The following is an 8,996-nucleotide window of genomic DNA, read 5'->3' on the forward strand; positions in this document are numbered from 1 at the left end:
AGTAATTTATAGTAATTCGGTGCCAACCCTGCACCTATGTCAACTCTACAAGACTTCATTCTTAAAAATTTCACTATAATCTATCACCAAGATTACAGCATAATTGTTTTCTAGGTTTACAACCAAACCCACTTGATTTTTTTTAGACAATCAACCAAAACTATCAACCAATTGTTTTCAGGTTCACAATCAACCAAGTTAATTTTTTTTCAAAAAATCAACCAAAATCTACACTGACTGGTTTTCGGGTTCACAATCAACTCAATCGATTTTTCAGGCAATCAACCAAAATATTCATGATCTAATTTCAGGTTTGGATAAATCTTTTTTCCAAGCTTTAATCTTTTAAACTTGTTACAACAAAGAATAGAAAGAATTTAAGCACAATATAATGCAGCTCCTAAACTATGAATACACAAACAATAAATAGAGCTTGACTACATTGGTTGGCTTTGATTGCTTTTGAAGACGCTTCACCAAATCTCTATTGTTGAAAATGTGATCTTTCAGCTAGCAATGAAAGCTCTTGAATGATATTCTCTTTGAAGCTCTCTCTTTTGCTTTCTCTTTCTTGCTTTGATGGTTTTTTTTCTTATAGTGCTTGCTTTAGTGTTCCCATGCATTTATACTCTTTGGAGATGATTAAAACACTTTTCTAGCTGTTAGACAGGTAATAAAAATATTGTGAGATGAAAATAGCCGTTCTGATTCATAGAAAAATTAGTTGTTACTATTGTCATAAACAAAGAGGTAGACTCACCATTTTTTGAAATCGACTCGAGATTGTAAGAATCGACTCGTGACCTTCATAAGTCCTTTCGAACTTACTTCTGTTTTTGTTGCGCTCTATCTTTTGTCTGCGATACTTGTAGAGTCGGCTCTCTAAGTTCAAGGGTTCAACTCGTCACATAACTAGGGTCGACCATTGCTTTCAGGGGTCGACTCTTCAACGGACTAAGTTTCACTGCTTTGTCTTTCCATTGTGGCCATTCTAGGGTCGACTCTAGTCAAACTAGAGTCGGCTCGTATATTTCATGGGTCGATTCGCTAATACGATAATTTTTCAGCTCTCTGTCTTTTCATTGTTGTCATTTGGGGTCGACTCTTACTAAGCTGGAGTCAGCTCGCATATTTCACGGATTTACTCATCATTACGTTGAATTTAATGACTTTTTGCCTATTTTCAGAGACTGATCTAAGGTCGACTCGCGATCTACTGGAGTCGGCTCGCGAACGTATATCAGATAGTAATAGTGTGCCAAGGTTGACTCATTGCAAGCTTGGGATTGACTTTTGAGGTAGCTCGGAATAAAATTCTCTATCTTGTATGTGAACTTCCAAGGATAAAATTCTCTGTCCAACAAAATCAACATCTGAATATCCAGTTAGATTTATTGAATATTATTTTGTGTACCATAAACCTATGTTCTGTGTTCCATTTAAATATCTTAATATTCTTTTAACTGTAGTTAAGTGCAATTTTTTAGGATTAGACCGATATCTAGCACATAAGCAAATACTAAACATAATATCAGGTCTACTTACAGTTAAATATAATAAAGATCCTATCATGCCACTATAAAGTTTTAAATCAATGCTTTTATTCTGTTCATCTTTATCTAATTTACGAGAGGGGTTCATAGGGATACCGATATGTTCTACATTTTTCGTGCCAAATTTCTTCAAGATTTCTCTTGTACACTTGCTTTGGCTAATGAAGATCACATCTCTTGTTAGCATGATTTGGAAACCAAGAAACAATATAAGTTTATCCATCATGCTTATCTCGAATTCTTTCTGCATGAACGTAGTAAAATCTTGACATAAAACTTCATTAGTACCACCAAAAATAATATTATCCACATAAATTTGCACAATTAAGGTGTCATTATCTCTTCCTTTTATAAACAAAGTTTTATTCATATTTTCTCTTGAAAAATTATTTTCTAAAAGAAATTTGTTTAATCTTTCATACCATACTCTAGGAGCTTGCTTTAAACCATAAAAAGTCTTGTTTAATTTAAATACATGATTTGAAAATTTATGACTTTCAAGACCAGGTAGTTGTTCCACATAAACTTTCTCAGCAATAAAATTATTTAGAAATGCACTTTTAACATCCATTTGAAATAATTTAAAGTTCATATAGCAAGCAAATACAAGTAGTAATCTGATAACTTATAGTCTTGCTATATGTACAAAAATCTCATCAAAATCAATATCTTCTTTTTGGTTATATCCTTTAACAACCAATGTGGCTCAGTTTCTTATTACAATTCCATCTTAATTTGGTTTATTTCTATAAATCCATTTTGTTCAAACATTATTTCTTTTAAATTGGTTTAGTTCTTCTTGCATAACATTTAACCAATTATGATCTTGTTTAGCTTCTTCAATTGATTTGGATTCTATTTGAGTAACAAAACCTAAATAATTACTAGTATTTTTAATAGATGATCTAGTTCTTACCCCATATGTAGGATCACCAATAATAAATTCTTTAAGGTAACTATGAACATACCTCCATTCTCTAGGTAAGTCATGTCTACTTTGAGATTATTGTTGTTGTCGATCCTCTTCTTTTTGATTATTACCATCATCTTTTTCTTCTTGGTCCATTGCATATTGTGTAAATATGTTCTTCAAGATGAGGTCCTTCATTTTTTTGCTCAATAAATCTGTATCATCATCAAAATTCTTTTTTTTATTAAAGAAAGGTCATTAGTTTCATCAACTATAACATGAATGAACTTTTCAACTATTAAGATTCTTTTCTTGAATACTCTATATGCTTTGCTAGATAAAAAGTATCCAACAAAGATAGCTTCATCTGATTTGGCATCAACTATTTTTAGATTGTCTTTTCCATTATTAAGTACAACATATTTACACTCAAAAATATAAAAATATCTAATTTTATGTTTTCTGTTTTTCCAAAAATTATAGGATATTTTCTCCAACAAAGATCTTATAAAAATTCTGTTTAAAATGTGATAAGCTGTGTTGATTGGCTCAGCCCAAAAGTATTTTGGTAGATGGCTTTCACACAGCATAGTCCTAGCCATTTCTTCAAGTGTTCTATTTTTTTTTTTTACCATCCTATTTTATTGAGGTGTCCTAAGTGCAGAAAAATAATGTTCAATTTCATTTTTGTTACATAATTTTTCAAACTCATAATTTTCAAATTCAGTAACATGATCACTTCTTATTTTACAAACTTAGTAAACCCTTTTCATTTGAAATTATTTTAAAAAATTTTGAGAATCTAGAAAAAGCATCATTTTTATGTGAAAGGAATAATACCCATGTAAACCTTGAAAAATCATCAATAATAACAAAACCAAATTGCTTGCCACCAAAACTTGAAGTTCTTAGTGGTCCAAGTAAATCTATATGCAACAGTTCTAAAGGTATAAATTTGAAACCATATTTTTAGATTTAAATAAAACTTTAGTCTATATTTCTATTTAGCATGCATCACAGATTTTATCTTTTTCAAAACTTAATTTAGATAGTCCTATAACTAAATCTTTTCTAGCTAGTTTTGAAATTAGGTCCATGCTAACATTAGCTAATCTACGATGCCATAACTAACTAGTCTTGCTAATTTTGGCACTAATGGCTACCAAGCATTGCATATTTTTCATGGATAAATGGTCAAGATTGATCAAGTATACATTATCATGCTTATGCCATGTGAACTTAATGTCATTATCATTAGGACTAGAAACAATACATATAGAGGATTCAAATGTAACTTTAAAACTTTTTCACATAATTGGCTAATACTTAAAAGATTATGCTTAAGACCATCTATTAGCAAAACATTTTCAATAAATGTAGAATGAGTGATACTAATTTTATCAATTACAATAATCTTTTCTTGGTTGTTGTCGCCAAAAGTGGCCATCCCTCTTTTTTTTAAAAAAATAAATAAATTGTGATTCATCCCCTATTATGTGTCTAAAGCACCCACTATCCAAGTACCATTTTCTATTTGCTCCATGAGCTGCTAGGCACACCTCATCCTCATGGGCCATGAGGCATAGGTTTGTTGTTTCTTGATCTTCTTCCCCTAAACTAGATTTGTCGTTGTTACTCCATTTAGTGACCATTGCTTTTTAGCCTGCTTTAAAGTGCCTTAGTTCTTGCATTTATAGCATACAAGCGGCTGCTCTTTTTTCTTTTCTTTGCTTTGCTCCCCTTTATCCAAAGGCCTTCTTTCTTGTTATGTTCTTCTTATAAATCTTCTGAATTCTCATTATCAAAGCCATTTCCTCGTCCCATTCTGTACTATGAGATTCCACGCTCTCATCTTCTTCTTGAGCATTTGATTTGAGAGCGATGGTTCTTCTTTTCTTTGATTCTTCTTCTTCAAGGTTTTGTTTGATAAATAGCTCGTGAGTGATCGGCGAACCCATCAGTTCTTCTAGAAGAAAGGCATTAAGGTCCTTTGCTTCTTAGATAGCTATGATTTTGGCCTTCCACGTCCTTAGTAAAGACCTGAGAATCTTTCTCACCTAGTCACTCTTAGAATATGACTTACCAAGACTTTTAAGACTATTAATGATATTTGTAAATCGAGTAAATATATCAGAAATAGACTCACTAAAGTCCATTTTAAATAGCTCATAATTATGCAAGCAAATTGATTTTAGATTCTTTAACCTGGTTAGTGCATTTATGTGTTACTTCCAGCCTATTCTAAATTTCTTTAGCAGAAAGACAAGTAGATATTCGATTAAATTTATTAGCACCTAAAAAATAATACAAAATATTCATGGCCTTAGCATTCAATTGTGCCATCTTCTTATCTAGCTCGCCCTATTTTCCTTTGGGTTTGAAAAAAGACACACCATCAATAATCTTTGTAGGTGTGTGCAATTTATTAACTATGACACTTCACATGTCATAGTCAAGTACTTAAATAAAAATGTGTATGTATACTTTTCAATAAGTATAATTTAAGCCATTGAAAAGTAGAAGTCTATTTGTGGATTGAACCTTAGCCAGAGAGGTACCAACAAGAGCTGTCATAGAACTTCAACTCTTGATGATTAGGTCAATGAGTGGCTTAAGTACCAGAATTTAATACCATTTATTGCCTAGTTATATAGCCCAAGAAAGGGGGTGAATTGAATTTTTCAAAAAATTTAAATAAATGCAGAGGAATTAAATGCTTGATAGAAGAATATAAATTTTAACAAATGACTAATAAGTAAACATACAAGAGATTAAATGCAAGTAAGATAATCAACACAAAGACAAAAATTTTATAGTAGTTCGGTGCCAGCTTTGCACCTATGTCCACTCTCCAAGACTTTCTTCTTGAAAATTTTACTATAATCTATCATCTATATTACAACATAATTGTTTTTCGAGTTTACAACCAAATCCAGTTGATTTTTTCATGCAATCAACCAAAATCTTCAATCGATTGTTTTCTGAGTTCATAATCAACCTAGTTGCTTTTCCCACAAAATCAACCAAAACCTACCGCGATTATTTTTTAAATTCACAATCAACCCAATTAAATTTTCAGGAAATCAACTAAAACATTCACAATCCAATTTCAGGTTTGGATAAATTTTTTTCTCAAGTTTCAATTTCTGAAACTTGTTACAACAAAGAATAGAAAGAATTTAAGCATAATATAGTGCAGCTCTTAAACGATGAATACACAAACAATAAATGGAGCTTGACTATATTGATTGGCTTTGATTGCTCTTGAAGACACTTGATCAACCATATGATGTTGAAGATATGATCTTTTAGTTAGCAATAAAAGCTCTTGAATGATATTCTCTTTGAAACTCTTTCTTTTGCTTTCTCTTTTTTGCTCTGATGGATTTTTCTTTATAGTGCTTGAGGTCTTCTTTTCTTTTGGTGTTCTCATGTATTTATATTCTTTGGAAATGGTTGTAGCACTTTTCTAGTCGTTAGACAGGTAATAGAATTGTTGTGAGATGAAAATAGCCGTTCTAATTCACAAAAAACTAGTCATTACTGTTGTTAGGCATAGAGGGGTTGACTCACCATTTTCTAAGGTCGACTCATGATCTTCATGAGTTGTCTCAAACTTATTTCTATCTTTGTTGCACTCTATCTTTCGTCTATGACACTTGTGAAGTTGGCTCTTTCAGTTCAGGGTCGACTCATTGCTTTCAGGCATCGACTCTTCAATGGACTAAGTTTCACTACTTTTTGTTTTTTTACTGTGGCCGTTCTGGGGTCGACTCATCTGTTTCTAGGATCGACTCTAGCTTGACTTGAGTCTACTCGTGAATTCCATTGATCGACTCGTCAATACGATAATTTTTTCATCTCTTTGTTTTTTCTCAGTGGCCATTCAAGGATTAACACGCTTTTGTCTAAGGTCGACTCTTGCTAAGCTGGAGTCAGCTCGTATACTTCATGAGTTGACTTGTCATTATGTTAAATTTTACGGCTTTTTGTTTGTCTGATCTGGGGTCGACTCGCGATCTACTGGAGTAGAATTGTGAAAGTATATCAGACAGCAACAATATGCCGGGGTCGACTCGTTGCAAGCCTAGAGTCGACTCCTAAGGTAGCTTGGGATAAAATTCTCTGTCTTATATGTGAGCTTTCAGTAAATGTTTTTGTGGCCTTTCTGAGGTTCAACTTCTTGATGTGATAGATCTGAAGGCTTCCTTCTTTGCTTTCTAAAATTAATTAATTAAACTCAGAGCAATAGACTAGTCAACATTTGACTCAATTATTTTGCATCATCAAAATCAACCCTTTAGGGCCAACACCTAAGGATAGAAACAAATGCCTCCTAACCCACTTGAAACAAACCAAATCCAACAATAACTTGGACTTGATGATATTCTTTACTAGGATCTCCAAATGAAGACATGAGAGTACTAATAATTTAGGCTAGGCCTCGATATGCAAGGTATAATAAGAATATAACTCATTAAAAATGTGGTGAGAGAGGAGTATCTTTGTTTGAGAAATACAAAACGACATTTTTCGAAGAGGAAAGAAAGAAAAAAAAAGCATGTACGAATAAATTGATGATCTTCTCCTCAGCTGACATTTTTTTTTCCAAGCACCTTAAAGAGTAAGTTTGTTGTACATCTTTTTCCGCACACCTCTTTACAGAGCTTGTGCTAGCTGAACCTTTAACATACAGCAGCAAGTCCATTAAGAAACCATCCAGGATGAGATAAAAGTAACTAGATTTTCCTACATCGACTCGTTACCAACTGCTTTATATTCCAAGCACGGAGTGTGACTTCTTAGCTTTTGAACGAAGAGACTAGAGGAAGTATGATATATCACAATTCTCAAGAGATACGGCAGATGCAGTAGCGGCATTTCATTTAACTCGCATGCAGCTGGAAAACTTTTATTAGCTAATAGGAAATCCGAGGAACAGAACATGGGAAAGATAGTGGTGCAGAAAAATAATGTGGCTAAGAAAATATGGTACCCAGGTAAGCTATAAATTAATTAGTCCATGGATGTTGGACAATTCTATAAATCAGATTCTCAAGCATGATAATATTATACGCAGACTAGTAGTTACACTGTACCTTGTTCTTGATTAGGATAACAGATCTGGGAAACAAGGATTAGCAACCAAACAAATTCATGCTTCAACCCAGTGGATCAATTCACTTTGCAGGTTGAATTAGTTGGAACCAATTGTGTGCAACAAAATTCTATGCATCTGAATTGTGTGAGTTGGATTGGCTTTTTCATTTTATCTAATTTCGATCAGCATCATGAGATCGTCGTCGCTGATCAAATCATGACTCATTCATAGATTCTCCACTCCTATAGTTGGCTGTCATCCTAATGCTAGCCCTACAATCTTCCCATTCAGGCTTGGCACCAGCATGGAGTCTTTTAGATCTCAGCATGCTTTGGTAACCACAATGGAATCCAATACCTCTAGTGGAAGCAGTGGTTCTGTATCCACATTCTGGTTTCCAAAGCTGACATGGGCTACCATGGAGGAATAAATCGGTATCATATCGAGAAAAGATATCATTTGCATCTTCTTCTTCTTCTTCTTCTTGGGATAAGGATTTGGGTCTTAAGTCCTAACCCACTTTATTATTATAATAAGAAGGAAGGAGTACATGCAAATCTTGAGCTTGTGACTCTTAGGCCTTTGGAGCCAAATAACAGGGTAGAAACTCAAAGAGGAAAGAAGGGGGACATAACAGCACAGGTTTCCAACAGTATTGCATGAGAGTCAAGGAATAAGAGAGGGAAGAGAGGACATGAGAGTTGAAATGGATTTCAAGTAGGTGGATTTAGCAACTGAGTCTAGTCCTTGAGCAGAAATAGTGCTTGCTGAATTACCAAGTTGGGGCAAACGCTTCAAGATGAATTCACTTGTTTCTTTTCTTTCCACGAACACTAAAGAATGTTGAGAACAAACAATCCCATGCAAGAAGCAGAATTCCGTTTTGTAGAGATGACCTCCAAGATGAGTTTCGACTGGGGAAGGTATAGCAGGAAAGGTAGACCAAACAATCATTTGCAGCTTCTTCAATAGGCAAAAAAATGTTATAGTTCTGAATAGCACTTCACCCTCAGCATTGAGTGGAACCAGTGGCAAGAAATGATTTATTCAGTTTACCCAACAAATTTAACCACCTTGCAGTAACTAAGAACAGTGGTTTTCTGAGAAGAGACAAGCAGTAGTTCTACAATAAGAAACTTTTTTTTTCTTTAGTAGTAACGGATGAGCCAGCATAACATTGAAATGGCTAGTTACTTCAGTTGGTGTTTTATCATGTGCTGAGGCCTGGGGAAGGTAAGGAAGCTCAGATTTGTGCATAGAGGTGAGGAGAGGATCTCAATGGAAATATCTCTTGATAGGAATAGACGGATAGATGTGAAATGCCTACACATCTAAATGGAAGAAGTCTTGATAGTTATGGTAGATATTTTCAAGCACAGTAAATAACATTTCCTAAACATATGAAAGCCAAAATGAATAACATTTAATAACC

Source organism: Phoenix dactylifera, chromosome 1, assembly GCF_051530095.1.
Source record: "Phoenix dactylifera cultivar Ajwa chromosome 1, Ajwa_hap1_PhDact_Kaust_v1.1, whole genome shotgun sequence".
In the NCBI taxonomy this organism is placed as follows: Eukaryota; Viridiplantae; Streptophyta; class Magnoliopsida; order Arecales; family Arecaceae; genus Phoenix; species Phoenix dactylifera.